The sequence below is a fragment of the Eulemur rufifrons genome, chromosome 25 (genome assembly GCF_041146395.1).
Source record: "Eulemur rufifrons isolate Redbay chromosome 25, OSU_ERuf_1, whole genome shotgun sequence".
Taxonomy (NCBI): domain Eukaryota; kingdom Metazoa; phylum Chordata; class Mammalia; order Primates; family Lemuridae; genus Eulemur; species Eulemur rufifrons.
The window spans coordinates 1,906,855-1,926,074 of record NC_091007.1 but is presented as its reverse complement, the minus strand read 5'-3'; positions in this window follow the sequence as shown (position 1 = coordinate 1,926,074).

Sequence of the window (19,220 nt, the reverse complement as noted above, 5' to 3'; positions counted from 1 at the left end):
GCCCACGAGGGCAGCGGAGGGGCCGGATCACAGCCGAGGAGGGACCGTGCTCAGCACAGGCCGGCACAAGCTCAGGGAAACCCCGCAGAGGGAGAAGCGCTTGTCACTGAATATCGAATGTCCTCCCCCCGACACACAAACGACAGCACACAGGGCAAGGGAGGGGCCGGGAAGGTGAGGACCCAGGAAGGGGCTCCGCGGCGGCTGCTTCCTGGGCGGCTCAGGGCACCCTCGCCAAGGCCGGGCAGCTCCCCAGCAGCCGGGCAAAGTCCTGCTAATTTGAGTCCTTGGATGCCAGGAGTTGGTGATGCCCAGACCTTACGCAGCACAAAATATCTGCCCCCAAAGTGTGACGGTCATTAAATAAGACATAGGTTCCCTATGAGACTTGGCATAAACAATGCAGAAATAACTAACTGGGAAGAAGAAAAGGCCAAAGCAAACACACACGGGGGAACAGACACCCCGTGACAAGGAAAAGCACCGTCTTCACTGCGGTGTCCACGGGCAGAGCCAGGCAGCAAGAGAACTCGGGTGAGGCGTGTTGCAGCTTCCCGCTTACACTCACAGACCCCGTGCAGCTCTGCGCCCAACCCCTGTACAGCCTGTGCTCCCTGCGACCCACACCTGAGGCAAATCCTAGCCGGCTCAGGCTTTGCGCGGCGCTGGGTGCAAGCCCTAGACGGCAGGCGGGAGAGGGAGACAAGCACAGGGCGAGTGCTGCAGCCTCAACAGAGAACCCCGCCGCGTGGCCAGTCCTGCGGGACGCTGCGGGCGGATGCATCGCTGGCTGCACGGGAGCGGGGTGTGGGTGCGGGCGGTGCAGGAGGGAGGTGGGCCGGGGAGGGAGAGGGGTCCACAAGGGCCCTGGCTCCTGTCTCATGGGTCCCATCTCCCTGCAGGAGGTGTTAGGCCTCCCACCTCCCCCCCCCCACACCTCCTTCAGGTCCTTCCCACCCCGTGGCTGCGTGTTAATTCACCTGGACGTCCTGCCGGGTCCCCAGGCTCTCTGGGAGCAGTCAGGGCCACCTGAGCCCACCAGGCCCAGAAGACAGATCAGCTGCCTGAGCCACTGCAGCTCCCACCGCCAAGCCAGCAGCGGGACACCTGGGGGGCAGTTGGGGGACAGGGGGAAGCGGGGAGGAGGGTGCTCCCGCCCAAAATACCCCCTTGTCGGTGGAGGGAGCTGAGATTTCCCTCCTTAAAGTTACAGAAGCCAACTCAGGGCTCACTGAGTGATTCTCCCCCTCCCAGCACCAGCTACAGCCACGTCCCAAGTCAGCGCCAGGTGAGGCTTGTTACTGCGTCACACGGTCCAGCTTCCAGCTATCTTGTCGTAGCAGCCCCCAGACGCCAGCCAACATCCGCAGGACACATTCCCTTATCCAGAGACCAGATCTTCCCCTCAGCGGCAGAGCATGCTCAGACTGCGCACCCCCAGGATTGTATTCATGTTAGGAAAACCCAGTCACTATAGTGACAGCACCAGACCCGATCCCAGAGCCTTCACATTCTTCTGGGGGGACGTTTGCAAAAGCTTTATAAGTCTTTCTCCCCGAAACACCTCGAAGTGCACAGCCTGGGCAACCATACGCAAAGTTCAACGTGCTCAGCATGTGAAGTTGTGCGGCCGTGTGTGCTGTGGGGAGACTTAGATGAGAAGTCAGAATAGTGGCTTCTAGTCCCTGCACAGGGCACAAACCACGTGTGACTTGGGGCGCACCGGCCCAGCTCGAGAGCTCCCAGCACCCCGAGAATGTGGCGTCAGGTCAGACCCTGTAGCACAGCGTCCTGCGAGTCTCCAAAGGTTCTCATTCCAACTTTCAAAACTTGAGTTTATCTGGTTGAAAATTGAAATTTCTCCTCCTTCGGATGAGGATACAAAAGGTTCTAACGAGGCTACGACAGCGTGGCTGTCATACGGTCTGCCGAGTTTCCTGGGACCCCGATGACTCGAGTGGCTGTGTGATTGCTTGAAAGTCTGGCTTCGCCCAGGTGCCATGAAAAGGCTCCTCCTGGGGACACCTGTCTGTAGGACAGGCCGGAGGCAGCCGTGGAGCCCTGCGGGAGGACCCTGGCCTTGCAGGGGCGACCCTGCGAGAGCGCCGCGCTGAGGGCTCATCTTAAAACACCTGGAATTCTGCCGGCTCTATCTAGCGTAGGAAAAATGTAACAACCAAAAGGAAGAATCAAAGATCCAATAAGGCGCGAAAGAGACGGAATACTGAGCCTGGTGGACCAGAGGAGCAACGGCTCACGCACGAGCCGTGTGGGGGGACAGTGGAGAGCTGTCCGGCTATGAATGTCTGCTCACACCCTGCGTGGGGACGCAGAGCCCTGGAGGGCCACGGGCAGGGACGGAGCCACTGGGGCCCTGCTGCTTTCTCCACTCGGAGCCCCGTGTCTCTGTCCTGCAGCCAGAGGCTCTGCACTGAGGATGAGAAGCCATTTTCAGTTTCTTTTGGTGGGAAATATTACTTCCCGCTACGGCTCTAAAGTCAAAATGCATCTCCCCTCTCTGCATTCCCACGACACAAGGCCAAAGCTTCCTGCTCAGCATCACCAGCCCCAGGGACCCCAGCCCGCAAACCTGGGCATCCTGGGGACCGAGTCACACTCAGTGTCCTGAAGCCTCCGTCAGACCCGAGCCCGGCCCAGGCCCCCCGCACGCCGACATTCCTCAGCGCATCTTGGAACAGAGGAGCAAGATGAGAAACTAGTGCCTTCAAAAGCACCAATTCAGAAACAGCAAATAGGTTTTCCCTCAAATCCTGGAGCAGCGAGAGGCCTGAGCAAAGGGGAACTTGCCAAGCCTCCTACTCATGAGTCTCTTCGTAGAGGAGGCGGCTGTCAGCTAGTGTGGAGGGACCCCAAATCAAAAGGCTCCCCTGAACCCACACACCTCCCTCCCGAGCCGACTTTGTCCTGCATGGGTAGCCGTGCACTCTTTTAAGTGAAGACATGATGCTACTTTTTTCAAAGCTGCCCTTTTGGGTTAGCTGACACCACAGCAAGGAGCCATCTAGCCATTTAATTAACGACAACATCTTGCAGCCCAGCGCAGGGTCTGAGGCCACGGGACAGAGAAGTCAAGTGTTAGGCCCGTTGGTGGCCGTCTTCCCGGCAGGGCCATGGTGCCACTGACACAGCAGGGCACCGCCAGGCTCTGGAAGCTGGCCCACAGGGGCTCCAGAACAGACTTCACAAGCTCTCACAGCGGTGCCCAGGGGGCTCTGTCCCACGGTCACATTTGCACTCCCCCGCAACGAACGCGAAGCCCCGGAGAATGAATGGGTTTTGTTTGGCTTTTCTGAGACGCATCTCAATTCGAGGCCTCTTGCCCGAGTGAGTCAGAGGCAGGAAGGGCTCCAGCGCCACACCAGCTGGTACTTTTCCATGCCTTCCCCTGGGTTATATAACAAGGCACATTTTTAGAAACTTGGTTCTAGTTGCAGAGACTTCTGAGCTAAAATTTCAGCTTCTCAGTCCTTATACTGTCAAATTCCCAAGAGAGGAGACACTAGTGTTTTTGAGCTATGGAGAGCAGAAGTTGGAGAATAACATACTCATGTTATACAGAAAAGGCATAGGAGTTTCATGCAGTCGTCTCAAAATACCTCCTTCCCATCCCTGTGTTTATACAGGGACGAGGTAAGAGGACTTGGAAATGGCCGAGTTTCATCTTGTTGTTCCTGGGAAGTTGCCTCTGCTGGGATATTTTAAGTGTAGTGTCTCATGTCGCTGGCATATTGGCTAAATTCATACTAACATGTAAATGATTGATACAACATCCAGAGATATCTTCTACAGTGAGGAAGTTTAATGGGGATATCTGGAGAGAACTGGGCTCCTGAAATAAGCAGAGGCTCACACAAGAGGAGAGAAATGGGTTGGCAGGGATGGAGGGAAGGGGCTTGGGTAAAAAGGAAACTGAGGCAAAGAATGCTCCATGACCGTCAGGTTCATGCTATAAGAGGAGCAATGACAAGGACCAGATTCCAGGTCCCTCGTTTCTCACCTCACTTGCCAGAATGTCCAGCCTCCCCCTCCTGGAATTGTTTGTTCAAAGCAGCCCCTTGTCCCAAGTAACGACGTCTGACCAAGTCCTCTCCAATCTAATTCACAAGCCAACATGTCTTGTTCAATGGAGCTTCGGCTGTTTTGAAGTCTCCTTAGCTGCCAAAGACCGTGAAACCTTAGTCAGGGCCCAACACACTGGGTCGAAGCCAAACAGGAAGCGAAGGCAGCAAAGGGAAGGGTGACACAGTGGGCTGCCGCTGCCCTGCCGCTCTCCGCCGGACCCGTGTCTGGTTTCCTTCCTTCTCGTCCCTCTCGTGCCCACTAATGCTGACATCCTGTGTGCATGCCATTCCCAAGAGCCTTCACATTATTGAAAAAAAAAAAAAAAGGAAATTTCAGCTGCATCTCAGAGAAATCGTGTCACATAAACCCTGTAGAGGGCCACAGCTTAATTCTGGCCCCATATTTTTAGGCACCTGATTTTTGCAAGTGGCCACCACATTGCCCTGCAAACCTTTCCCCCTGCCAGTTAAACATCTTTGTGCCACAATGTCTGTTGTAACTTCATGTTAGGTTAATGTACCCCTTAGACCCTGAGAAGCAAACTCATGGAGGCGTGGAAAGGTCTTGCCGTAGAAGTTCTCAGCGCCCTGTCCCTGTCTTCAGAATAAGGACGGCACATGTAGAAGACATGTCCCGCATCTAATTGTGTCATGTGGCTTTCCTTAGGGGGTCCTCTCTGCTCAGTGGTTGTTACAGGACAGTCACAGTTATCCATCTCCAAATTGCCCATCAAGCTGGTCCATGGAGAGATGTAGTAACCACCCAGTCATTCAAATACACATTGAGTGCTTGCTGTGTGCCAAACACAGGCGCAGGCACTAGTCAAAGATGAACAAGACATGCTCTCTGTTTCTCTTTCCTATAAACTTTCATAGTCCACATGAAAATTGGACACAATGAGGCCAGGTCTATATAAAGTCCAGTTGTGTGCTAGAGCCACAGCTGGTCCCAGCTCTTGAGAACTGACATTACACATCTCTTCCCAACTGCAAGTTCAGAAATCTCAAGTTGGTAGCTTGAAATCAGCCATGGTGGGAATACTTACACTATAGAAACTGGCAAACAACAAATCAGGATTTTGTTGTTGATTTGTTTGGGGTTTTGTTGGCTTGTGTTTTGTTTTTGTTTTTGAGGTGGTTTATCAGAACAAATCAGCATGTGATTGTTGTAGGTTTGGTTTAGGTTTTGTTGGCTTTTTCCTTGTTCTTTTTTTTTTTTTTTTTTAGGTGGTTTACCAGCACATTGCTGTCTGCAATGGTGGAATGATTGAAGTGCTATAGCAGACAGCATGTTTTTCTGCTTTTAGTGAGTAGGGTAAGGCTTTACATAAGACATGACATATCGGTTGCACATTGCAAGCTGAGTAGGTTTTTACCAGGCAGCAAAAGAGGAACAAAAAAATTCCAGAAAGGACAACATAAGTAAAGCCACATAAGCTTCAAAATAATGATGATATAAAAAATTCTCTAGGAATTCAGAGAGGGAAACCAGTACAGGCTTTTGTGCTGCCTGGGGAAGGCTAACTGAGCTCCAAAAACTAGCAAGCTCTTTGGCAGGTGGATGGGGGCCAGGGCTTGGGGTGCGGAGCTGTAAGAGGGCAGGCGGGGCTGTCTGCATGGACAGCACGAGCTAGGCTGCATGACTCCACTGGGGCAGAGGAAGTTGGCAGCATCCTCTCCTTGTCTTCTCCCCATCCTAGGAGCCCCCATCACAGGTTTTGCATGTAGAGAGAGACGTGGTACAAAGTTGCACAGAAAATCAGAGCTCCCATGTTTCTGCAAACCACAAGGATGGAGCAGGGAATCTGTCTTCAGTTCAGATTCTAAGCAGAATTTCAATTTCTGTGTGTTTGCCACAAATTATCAGTATCTTCCCCAGGTGAGTAATTCCTTCTTTCAAAAGCACTGCCTGTGCCCTTCCTTCTCTCTAAAAACATGAACAAATGAGTAAAGAGAATTATGGACTTTTAAGATTTAAAATTATGGCTTAAAAATTAGCACAAAGACCACTACACACCTACAAGAATGGCTAAAATGCAGAACGACGACGACACCAAGCGCTGGTGAGGATGTGGAGCAACGGGAACGCCCATTCATCGCAGGTGGGAAAGCAAAATGGCGCCGCCACTTTGGAGGACGGTTGGGTAGTTTCTCACGAAACTAAACGTACTCTCACCGTAGGATCCAGCAGTTGTGCTTCTTGGTATTGACCCACACGAAATGAAAACCTTGCACACAGAAACCTGCACACAGGGGTTAAGCCAGCTTTATTCATAATTGTCAAAACGTGAAGGCAACTGAGATGCCTTTGAGTAAGTGAATGAATAAACTGTGGCACATCCAGTGGAATATTATCTAGTGTTAAAAAGAAATGAGCTATGAAGCCATGAAAAGACATGCAGGAAACATAAGTGCGTATTACTAAGTGAAAGAAGCCAATCTGAAAAGGCTACCTAGAGTAGGATTCTAACTCTATGACATTCTGGAAAAGACAAAACTGGGGGCAGACAGTGAAAAGACCAGGGTTGGAGATGGGAGGGATGAATAGATGACACAGACGGGATTTTTAAGGCAGTGCAACTGTCCTGTGTGATACTACAGTAGTGGATACATGTTATCACACATTTTAGTCCAAATCCGCAGACCGTAAACCACCAAGAGTGAGCCCCAATGTAAACTGTGAACTCTGGGTGATCGTGATGTGTCAATGTAGGTTCATCAGTTGAAACAAATGTGCCATCTGGTGGGGACATGGGAAGTGAGGGAGGCTGGGCTTGGGGCTGCGGGGGAGGTACAGGCGAACTCTCTGTGCTTTCCACTCAATTTAGCTGGGAACATAAAACTGCTCTAAAAAAAATTGTCTATTCCAAAAAAGACATTAAGAAATTATCACAAGGAACAAAGCCTGTGTTTGGGGGCTCCTTGCCTCTGGGGAGGGTTTGCCCCCAGCAGGCCAGCAGTGGAGACGGGAGAAGGAAGAGGCCTGGAGGGGAAGGTGGTATCAAGCACCTGGGGCAGGTGCGGATTAGATCAGAGCATCAAGCTACTGTATCGCCAAGTCTTCTCTGCAGAAACTTGTATCGAGAGGGGTGGAAAGAACAGCAAATCGGAGGCTGTGTTTCTGTCACTTTGTGCCTGGCTTTGGGGGACGCTTTAAGGATCCCACCAGACCGTCAAGAGAGGCGAAGGCACCAGTTCAGCTCTAGAGACACGTTTGACGGCACAAACCTGCACCCACCCCACCCTCGGGCCGCCATCTGCAACCTGCAGCCAGATAAGTGAGTCCTCTTGGACGTTCCGCTCAGGTGAGCCCATGAGCAGGAGAGAGTCCCAGGTGACCACAGACCTGTGCTAGGTAGGGCTGTCGCATTAGCTGCTACGTCTTGGGCTGGTCTGTTATGCAGCAAATAGATACCTGAACCAGGACACTATTGCGTGAGTCAGTCACGCGTCTCTTTGCCCAAAGTCATTTGCTATATTATAAAATTATAAGCATCGCAACTTTCACGAACTTTCCCCGAAACTCTGAGGAGTGGATAGTGGTAGCGATTTGTGAACTCCACCAAAAAAATCAAACAAAAACAAACAACAAATAAAACACTGCAATTTGTGATACAACCCAGGGCAAAGTTCCCATTGCTCACGGAAGACAGTGCCTTCCTCTGCCCAGAGGCACCGACACTATAGCCAACAATTTCCTCTAGAACATAAATTGTTCAATTGAAAATATTTTAAATGTTGGTACTTCGGGCAAGGAGGAAAGTTTATATTCGAGAAAAATAAATTCAGAAAGGACATTGCTCGTAATTTTGGACTTACTGGTGACGTGAGAAGCTCACGGTGCCCGGGCAGGGACAGCACTCAGGCAAGAAACAAAGAATTAAGTCAGCCACACACACCTCACCTCGCACCTTACGTGCAGGGCGGAGGGGCCAGAAATGCCACCAGACAATAGGCCTTCCTGGCCTGCGGATTATTTCCAGCTAAAGGCAACAGAGATCCAGCAATTGCAGGACAAATTCTCCACCTCCCCCTTCCTGCCTACAACTAGGGTAAATTCCCCCTTTTGCAAAGGAAATTTACGCTGAGGGTGGAAATTTCTACTTGTAAAGATGTCTCATACCAGGCATAGAGCTGCTCTCTAAGAAAACTCTTCTCACCTGAGAGACTCTCACCTGCGTAACAGCACAGCCTTAGTCACCAGACATCTCCCCACCCGGAAGCCCAAGACCACCTTTACTTTGTGTAGCCCAAGATGGTACATAAGCCTCACCCATCTGGCCGCCTCCTCCAGGCATGAGACACTTTTGTCTTTATAAATTCCCTCTGCATACATACATGATTAAAACTACTCTTTTTTCTCTCTCTCTCGTTCATCTTTTATCGGTTTGATTCATGAGCCCAGCCATTGAACCTAGGAGGGTAGAAGGGGAAAGGTTTTTCCAACCCCGGCAAGGGCAATAATGTATCCGTGTCATGAATGTGTCAAGAGAAGAGAAGTGACAGGGATAGAGTTACGGGAAAAACATCGGAAGCTGTTCAGGGTAGAATACAATGGGATCTGGGAGAGAAGTTTTTCCCTGTCACTGAAGAGGGGCCTTGCTGGGGTCCCCCTGTGAGCTAACAAGAGCACCCCTGAAGACCACCCATTTGGCTTCGCTTTGGTCCAGGGCCAGCCAAATCACAGCCACTGACCGGCTGACCTGTGAGTGTGAGATGAATGATGAGTGTTACAAGCCCGAGATTGTAGAGTCATTTGTCATCTACATTCATCATGGAAAAAGCCGCACACAATTTAAAAAATTAGACTCTCCTCCAAAACTTCAGGGTGTCACATGGTTGTCACGCACACGCACATCAGACCCCAGTGCAAAGCAATTCCTCAGCAGGAGACACCGGCTGCAAAGCCGTTTATGGGCCATGCACGCAGCCCAGGGCATCAGAAGCGTCTCAGCAGGAACTGCCAACGGGCCTCCGCTCCGTGGACTCCAAGGCTGACCACCGCGCCCCACGTCCCCTGTGAGACAGACACGCTCGTGCCGGGGCGCGCTGGCCTCTCACGGCCGGGAAGCTCGGCCGCAGCGGCACACGCCGGGCGGTGCATTTGCCCGCGTCCGCCCCAGTCGTTCTCAAACCCATTCGGGCTGTTTCAACAGAACGTTACATGATGCGATGAAACACGAGCACGAGAGAGCTGTTTCCGTGAAAACTAAGCTGAACGCTTTGAAAAGGCTCCATTGGGCAAATGGAGTTTTTTTTTTCTACTTCAGAAAACAATCTGGCAGTTTCTTTCTTTTTTTTTTTTTTCAATTGTGGTAAAATACAAATAACATAAAATTTACCATCTGATATGCACGGAATGTTTGGGTCCTCCCAAAATTTGTATGTTGAAGCCCTAACCCCTAGTGTGGCTGTATTTGAAGGAAGCAATTAAGGTTCAAAGAGGTCATTAATTAATTACTTAATTAAGGTTCAAAGGGTGGGGCCCTGATCTGGCAGGATTAGTGTCCTTATGAGAAGAGACACCTGAGAGCATCCCCCACCACCACCCTGCCTCTGAGAACACAGAGAAAAGCTACGATCTACGAGCCAGGAGAGGCCTCACCAGGAACTGGGGTTATCAGCACCTCCATGTGTGGCTTCGAGCCTCATGAGCTGTGAGAAGATAAATGCCTGGTGTTTAGGCCACCCAGGGCATGGCCTGTTGCTATGGCAGCCTGAGCAGATTCAGTCACCGTCTTAACCATGTCTAAGTGTGCAGTTCAGGGGCATTAAAGACACTAACATTGTGTAACGTTGATTTTTTTTTTTTTCAAGGTGTTTAACTAGGAGTGAGACAATTGTAAAAGATCGGGATGAAATCATGACAGTCTGGAACTCTGCATTCCGATTGCTTTTCAAGTATCCTTGAATTCTCATTCCTTTCCAAGGACCCCCAACTGGAAGGCCAAATAAACTCCCTGACTACAGCTTAGGAAGAAAGTCAACAGTGAACTTGAATCAGCGAAACCACACTCAAAAAGGCTGCCACCCAAGATTCAACAAATGAATGTCCTTGACATGTTTTAAGGGAGAATGTTTGACTGGGTTTTCTTGTTTTTATTTCCTTCTTTAACTGACTCTTTTGATCCATCGGCCAGTTGCCGGTGTCAGTCGTGTCGGGTAAGGGAGACTGTACAATTCCATTCCATCTGGCTGGGTCTTAAAGGATGAGTGAGTTTCCGTCGGGCCAAGCAGGATAACGATAATGATCTGGCCATAGAATAAAGCCACGGAAGCATGAACGCACATGATGTATCAGGGAACAGGTGCAATATCAAGTGTGACTGGGACGTAGGGTCATTAGGGCATCCCAGGAGGAAAAGTCGGAAAGGTACACTGGTCCCAGACTGCTCAAGGCCTTGAAAACCATGCCGAGTAGTTTGACCGTGTGGACAGCCACGGAAGGCTTTCCCGGGGGATATGATCTGGAGCCAGCCAGGTGCAACATGTGAAGTACAGGAAGGGGTCATGGGCATCAGACGTTTTCTGCAAATTCTCTTCCAACAGAGCTGAACAGTGTATTTCTATATCATCTTTCTTTGCATGTAATAGGATTGTCAAATTGAAATCAATTGAATGGCACTGGTCAAGTGCCCCAAGGTAAACCTTATCCACTTCAGTCCCTCTTCTACATGAATCCTGTGAGACGTTTGCAAGAGAGTTTGGGCCTTCAGCCGTTTCTCGTCACTCAGAGCACTCAACAGTAGTCACCCCGCCGTGTGTATTCACGAGCATGCCTGTTACCATGCATTTCACGTGTGTTAATAATTGGTAGCATGGATGCCCACTTGAGTTTAACACTATATCATGTTGACCTTGCCTGGGAGGTGCTTAGAACCTAATCAGAGAGATAGGCTGATATATAAATAATTATAATGCAAGTAAAAGGTAAAAAATATCATAAGGAGGGAAAAGGTAAGTGGTTTTTTTTTTTTTTCAGCATGAAAAACTACCTTTAGCATTTCTTTAAGACAGGTCTAGTGGTGATAAGCTCAGCTTTTGTTTGTCTGGAAAAGTATTTATTTTTGCTTCATTTCTAAAGGGCAGATTTGCTGGGTACAGTCTTAATGGTTAACAGGGTTTGTTTTTTTTTTTTCTTCAGCACTTTGCATAGACCATCCCACCCTCTCTCGGCCTGTAAGTTTCCCACGGAGAAACCTGCTGCTGGCTGTCCTGGAACTCCCTCTTATGCTATTTGATTCTTTTATCTTGCTGCTTTCACGATCCTCACTTTGTCTTTGATTTTTGACAGCTTGATCATACTATGTCTTGGGGTCGTCTTGTTTGGATTGAATCTGATTGGAGACTTTTGACCTTTCTATACTTGGATATTTATATCTTTGTCCAGTTTCTATTATTTTTTAAAATAAGCTTTCTCTGAGGTCCCAGAGCCGGCCCCTGGCAGACAGGGAATTAAAGCCCAGTCCCACCTGCCACGCCTCACTGGCATTCTCTCCACGTCACCCCCCCGCCCCCGTTGGGACCAGTCTCTGCGCAGGGCCCAGTGCTGGGCACAGATGTAGCGCTGAACCCCATAACCACTATGAACCCAAACTGTCAGTTTTACCCTTGGATCTTCCCAAAGTGACTCTTCCTAGCTTTCAAGTGGTTTGAGTTTAGCAGGAAAAAAAAAAAAAAAGAAAAACGCTTAAAAATACGTGCTATGTAGGATCTTTTCCCTTCCTTTGGCATTTTAAAATTTCCATGTATTTAAGTGTAATTCAATATGTGCATAAACATAGATTAACTCGTCAAAATGAAGGCAGCAAAGGAAACTGGTTATTTCCAACACGTTTTGCCAAAACCTCCCTTTACTCTCTCCAGAGAGGCAGAACCGGGCCGTCTGTTGCTATTTAGCGTTTCGGTGACACTTACAAACCCAGCATCCATTTTTATTGGTTCCATATTGCACCTAAAAGCCCAAAATGAAAAGTTGTAGAACACAGCTCTAGCCTAAAAATAAAAGACACACAATGAAGACACATACTACCTCTAAGTAATAGAAAAAGGTGTGTGTTTGGTGAGATACTTTGTATCTTTCTTTACTGTTTTATTTTTTTACCCAGAGTTCGTATTGGTTTCATAATTTTAAAAGCTCAAGTAAATAAAATATTTCTGTAAAGTTTACTGTCAACAGGCCAGCTGACCTAAATCAATGCAATCATTCAAAATTAGCAGGTTCTTTATTCAACCAACAATTAAAGGCAAGAACTATGTATCTCATCTCCCAGTACCGTGATATTAGGAGGCAGGAGAATATTTCACAGTCCCTGAGCAAAAGCCCAATCCCCTTAAAGAATCCAAACCCACTGGCCTCGGCAGCCACCTGAGTGCTGCAAACACAACTGTTTTTTGTTCTCTTCACCTTCTCCATTAGTCAAGACAAATGAGAAAACAATAGGAACAAGAAAACCCAACCATGACGATGCAAGAGCCAAACCATGACCTTTGCAAACACAGATTGCAGCCTACTAGCATCTTCCCAGCACTAACCCCTACCTGTTCTCTCCTGCCTCTCGCCTTAGTCATCACCACGTCTTCCCTCTTCTCTTACCACGGCCTCCAAGGAACTCATGATCCGGCCCCTGCCTGGTTCTCCAGCCACTCACCTGCCCTCCCCCTCTCTCTGCACTCCAGCCACCCTGGACTGCTGTCAGTTCCTCCCTTGCACCCGTCTCCTTCCTGCCACAGGATCTTTGCACATGCTCTTGCTTCTGCCTGGAAAGCCTTCCCCCGTGCCTCTTCCTTCCTCCTCTTATGTTGTTAACCCTTAGTACCGCTCCTCTCAGCTGCAAAGTCACCTCCCCAGGGAAGCTGTCCTTAACCAATTTTGCAGGCCACGTCAGCCTCCTGTTGTTCTACGCTGTTAAAAGCTCTGTGTGCTGTCCCTTCTCTGCACTTATCGTAGTTGACATTTTCTTTCTGTTTCGGGGACTATTTGTTTAATATATGTATCTGCTGGAATCAAAACCCCCTGAGGGCCAGCATACCATGTCTCTTTTTGTTATGTTCCCAGATCCCAGACGAAGAAAAATGAAAAAACCGGACACTCAGTAAAAAAAACAGGAAGTTTGACTCACCCCCTGGGCGGTGGGAGAGAAGGAAGGTCCAAACCCAACTGTCTCTTTGAGTAGATGTTTGTGGAAAATAATCCCCATGTTACGCCACACAGACAATCACGACACATTTGTACAATGTAGTGTTTTCAGAGGAAGATAAATATAAACAGAGTGAAAATTAAGACTTTGTCCTTTTGTGTCAGCTGGCCTTGCTTCCAGCTGAAAATTTGCAACCTCACAGGTCCGTGGGGGATTTTCACTCCTCTGTTGGCCTCCATGGCACCATTTTATCCCGGTTTTTATCCTAGTTTACACCCTGCATGAGATCCTCTTTATCCATCGAGTCTGGGCCTCTTCCTCCTCCCAATAAATTATTGCAGAAATGTGTGTCTTAAGACTGTACTGTCCAGGCTCACTCTTCCTGTTTTCCTTGCATTTTATTTATGGCAGAAGCAGGATTCTTTGTCCTGCAGAATTGCCCACATTCTCTATTTTATTCATCGCCTCCCTCAGAGTGCCTTTGCCCGTGGGCCTTTGCCCCCAGTGTTCCCTGCCTGTAAACTGGTGTTCAGAGCTGGAGGCTCGATTGGATTCAAGGTCCACTTTTTGGCAGGTATAATTTCATAGGCAGGTCTATATATTTCCTACGGTTTCACGTCAGGAGGTTGATGGTGTCTGGCTGTTCCTTTTTGATGTTAAAAATGAATCAGTGGACTCAGATGGTGCCAGCTTGATCCATACGTGACAACGTTCTCATCGGCTTTTCACCCAGTGATTTTAGCACCGTTAACGATCATTACCCACCTTATCCAGCACATTAGGGGGTTCCTAATGGCAATTTTTTTTTTGAGACAGAGTCTCCCTCCATTGCCCAAGCTAGAGTGCTGTGGCATCATCTCAGCTCACAGCAACCTCAACCTCCCAGGCACAAGCGATCCTCCTGCCTCGGCCTCCAAGTATCGGGGACTACAGGTGCACCACAACGCCTGGCTAATTTTTTCTATTTTTAGTAGAGATGGGGTCTCACTTTTGTTCAGGCTGGTCTCAAACTCCTGACCTCAAGTGATCCTCCCCCATCGGCCTCCCAGAGTGCTGGGATTACACACATGAGCCACCATCGTACCTGGCCCAAATGGTGATATTCTAATTCTATTATTTTTTCCAAATTTATTAGCAAGATTTTTTTTGATACAGAAGATGTTTCCCTTTTCAGCTCTTTGGTTACACTTTGTATAAGAAAAGCAGAATAAATGCTTGATTTTTTTCCCCTTTATTTACCAGTTTTCAGAATAATCAGAGGCGACAGACTCTTCCAAAGGTAAAAAATGAGTTCAGTTGTGCTGTTTTGAGCATTATTCTGAATTTGTGGATTTATAGATGTGGGTGTGCTTCAAGCCACTAAAGTCCTTCCCTGGGAAGCTCAAATCGTCCCCTCCTTGGCCAGCGGGATCCTGGGCCCCTTTGCCACCACCCCAGTTGCCTTCAACAGCTCCCCTGCTGGGAGGACAGGATGTTCTCGGCGCCTCTGGTGTAGCTTCTGGCCCCAGTCTGCATCAGCTACTTCTCTAAGGAAGCCCGGCCCCTCATGCGTTCTTACTCACCTGCGGTTTCCATTTCCCCAGCCTGCGTCAGCGTCAGAAACGCCCCAGCGGGGCGCTCCTGTTTCGAACTTTCTCCTGCACACAGACCCGTGTACCTAACATGATGGGGCGCTGCCATCTCAGCACCCACAGTCCACACCGAATCTGACGCACTTGCACGTGAGCCCATCATCTGCACCCAGACCTGCTCTTTGTGATGTCCCCCCGCCCCCGGGCATCGGAACCTGGAGTGGGTCAGAGCAAGATGCTGTTACAGACGTGGCTTCCAGCCACCCCATGGTGAAAGGCCCCCGGTGAGCTCTGGCTAGACAACCTTTCCCCCCAGACAGCACGACCCTGGGCTTCGCAACGTTCCGAACTGTTGGAGGACGCTGAGACAGAGGCTTAGCATGTCCCTTAATTTGCATGCACCTGCGAGAAAGGAACTTTTAAGAAGTCGTGCGGTCTGAGTGGGCCGGAGTAGCAGACGGACGAGAAGATGGTTTCCTGAAGCATGAACCGATGTCTGCTCATGTTTGACACTGTCCCTGGAAGAAGACGCTGGTCTGTAAAAGCCCGGAGCCCCCTCTGGAAGAGCTGGCCGTGAGACATCAGAGACGTCCCCCAGCTGGAGTGGCAGTGGGCACAGAACGGGCAGCGGCACAGACGTCAACCTGCGGTGGGAGAGGTGCCGCCGTGGGAAGAGTGCAGAGGCTGTACGCGACAGAGCAGAGGGGTGACAACAGCCTCAACTGTCCGGGAGACCAGCTTCTGCCACCCAGACGACTCCAGGGCACAGCTGGGAGGAGGCTCCAGGAAAAGAGTGGACGTCCGGCGAGGCAATCACATGCCACATCAGAACACTGACATGGGGGAAAGGGGGTGAACCTGACTCCGGGGACCGACTGGGCACAAAAGCAACACCATCCTTCACTGCCCAAGCCCAACCCCTGCCTCGGCACCCCCGCTCCCCAGACGCCCCCGCCCCGACCAATGACCGACCCCTGCGATTCCGACTCTTCGATCTCTCTCACGGCTTCCCCTCCTCCATCACCGGGCGCCTCCTTCAGCTCATAATCCCTCCCCGGTGCCTGCGCTGCCTCCCGACTGCTCTTCCCCCTCCCCTCAAGCCCTCCTCTGTTGCAGACCACGCAAACATTTCTTTTAACGTTGTCCACCTAAGTATAAAAAGTAAAGATTTGCGCTCACTCCCAAATATATTCATGTTTACGTACAAATTGAAAATGCTCTACTGAACCAAAAATCAAGTCTATCTTAGAACGTGCACAAAACAGAAATTAAAGGAAAATTGAGAAAAATAACGAGATGTGCTAATACTTTCTTTCATTACCCTCAATTAATTGTCTTACCAATCTCACCTGAAACCAACCTGCAAAGTGACAAAGGGACTTTGGATCGTATGCGGTGTTGATGTTTTATTAAGACTGGACTAGATTTATTTAACCCTGAAAGTGAGTTTTAGGCATCTCAAAAGACTACATATTCTTAGGGCTGAAAGTGATAGAAAAATGATAAATTAAGGAATTTGATGGCAGAGACTGAAGATAAATAAATCCATTTTCTGGTTCTAGCTGTGTTAAATTCAGTCTATTTAATATACGCTTTGTCCACAGCTAAACTACATCTTTCTGGCTGGAGCCCAGGAGAAAACACAGAATTGGGTGGGTTAAAGAATCGTCAGGGGCTGCTTAGAGCCCGACCCTTCAAATCAAACATGGGTATCCGAGGAGCAGAAGCAAACAGCAACAGAGATACTTGTCCTGGTGCCGGGGACCGGGGTACACAACAGTGTCCCACCAGACTACAGCTGTTACACGGCAAAGATGACGCTGACGTTTCCCTAGTTCTCGCAAGATCAAAAACCAACGTAGCTGACCTCAAACCTGGCTTAAAAATAGGTCTGGCAGGCATAGTTTAAAACTTCTAAATGTTTTTCCTGTTTTCCCATCAAAGCAAATTAGCCTGCAAAATAGCATCTGGAGCGACCAAAAGTTAGAAAAATTGTCCTGCCGACTGCTTTGAATTCTTTGTCACCCCTGATTCCTTTTGCAACAGAGTGCGGTTCATTAGGGAGGTTGCTGACGTGGGGGAGTGACAACTTAAATGGCAAAACAGGATGTATCGCCACAGGGCCCCCCGCTTTGCTGCAATCTGCTAGAATTGATCGGTCTTGGGGTTTTTTTGTCGGCGGTGATGGTGGTTTTTTTTCCTCTCTTTCTTCCTTTTTTTTATTTGAGAGTCTCAGATGGGCAGACACTGAAACAGCTCATTTGCATGCAGCCCGGGCCAGGGTGAACTGAGGACACGCAGCTCCCTCTGACTTGGCAGGGGCAGGAAGTCGACTGCAAGAAGCTGCCACTTTTCAAGCCTGGCTGGCTTTTTTTCCCCTCTCTCTCTCTCTGTCATTCATTTTGGAAGCAAACATAAGTTTAATTTCAAACAGGACACAAAAACTTGGGAGGAGGAGAAAAATGAAGGCAACCAGACCATTCTTGTCCTCATTTTTATTTTTTTTTCTTATTTCATTAGAGATGCTGCCCACAGAGGCGGTTGAAAGGGACAGGGTGGAGGGTGGCTGGCACCCTCTCCAGACCCCAGGGGTGAATCCAAACCTTTGACTCTTTGTCATCCCATCTGAGAGTCCCTTGCTTCACGAGCACTTGTGCATGGAAGGCTGAGAGGTGTGAGCAGAATGAGTCGATGCTGAGAGTGAGTGGGGCAGGGGAGGTAGATGGATGGACGGATGAATAGATAGATGGATAGAGGGATGGATAGACAGATAGATAGAAGGATACATGGGTGAATGGATGCATGAACAAACAGAAAAATAGATAGATGGAGGGATGGATAGATACGAAGGAAGGAAAGAAGGAAGGAAGGAAGGAAGGAAGATGATAGATGGATGGATCGGAAGGTAGGAGAAGAGATGAACTGGCAGCAGCACAAGAAGAGCTGTTACTTCCGGGATCTGATGCTGAGCGACCTGCTGCTTATTAAGAATCCAGACGCACAGATTGTCCTGCTGGAGTTCTCCTCGGCCCCAGCAGCCTGGAGCCTGACACCAACCAGATGGGGCCAGGCTGGGCAGGAACAGGGTGCTGCCCTGTGAGGCTGGCCCAGAAGACATGGCTGTGAGAAGACTGCCAGCAGCTCCATGGCTGAGAGAGGTCCCCGTTTCCTACGCTGCCCCGGAGTGCTCTCTGCAGAGTCACAGAATCATGTTGCGATAAAGCCAGACGGCCATAGACAGACCACCTGGCCCAGCTCCCTGCCTCCAGATGTGTCTGCACGCAGCAGAAGGCCAGATGTGGGGATATATTTGGAAGCAACACACCTGCACGCACATACACACAATGCACATGCATACCATATGCACGTACACACACGAATATGCACATACAGGTGCACATGCACAGATGCATACGTGCATGTGAACAAATGCACACACATGCATGTACATGCACACATCTGTGATGGGTCCCACTCATCCTCATCCTGCTCTGGGCCTGCCTGCATCCCGGCCACAGACCAGGGCTGGGCCTGAAGCAGAGGGAGCAGAGAATGCCTCGGGCCAGCATGGCGGGGGGTGGGGGGCTTCCCCACCCTGTGTCTGTCCCAGGACGCCCTCAGCATGCAGCACCTCAGAGTCTGACACATCCCGCCCATGCCGGGCACTCCATCACCAAGCTCCGGGTGCCCTGCGCCGGCTCCAGCCTGCCCTGACACCAAGCTTTGAAGTCTGGGCTAACCCTAACCCTGAACTCCAAGGCCGTGGCAGCCTGTCCATCACCCTCCACATCTCAAGCCCCGCTGGTGCCTGCAGCCGAGCTCTGTCCCCATCTGGCTTCCACGACAGCCCTGAGCAGACACTGCTCCTCACTGCGCCAGCATAGATGGTGACAACCCCATCCTAGTACAAGTGTGCAGGTGGCAAATTCTCCCCAACTGCAATACCAATTTTTAGTAGCATTTACTCTTAGGAAGTTCTTACATATTCGGAAAAATCTGGAGTATTCCCAAACCAATTCCTCTCTGCTACCCATTTTGGGGCCAGCTGGAGCATGTGTGGGAAATGCAAACTATCTGTCAGCTCCAAAGGAGTCTCCTGCAACTGAAAGAGAGAGAGAGAGAGAGAGAGAGAGAGAGAAGGAATTCCCCTTAAACATATGCACATGATACCGTAACTGACATTTCTATAACCATTGCAACGTGAGACCAGCATTGCATCTTGCTTAAAGACAAGAAGGCTTGTGTCTGGGTGTCCGTTCACTCTCCCGCCTGCTACCAGAAAGCCTCAGTCGAACCACTTGAAGAAAAGGGGGTGGGGTGGTTACTACACAAGTGCAAAGAGACTGGAATGCAAAAAGCCTTCATATTTCAAGGTAGGCTGTGGGCCCAGCTACTCTGAACCTCCTCTCCCAGCATCACGGTTTGCC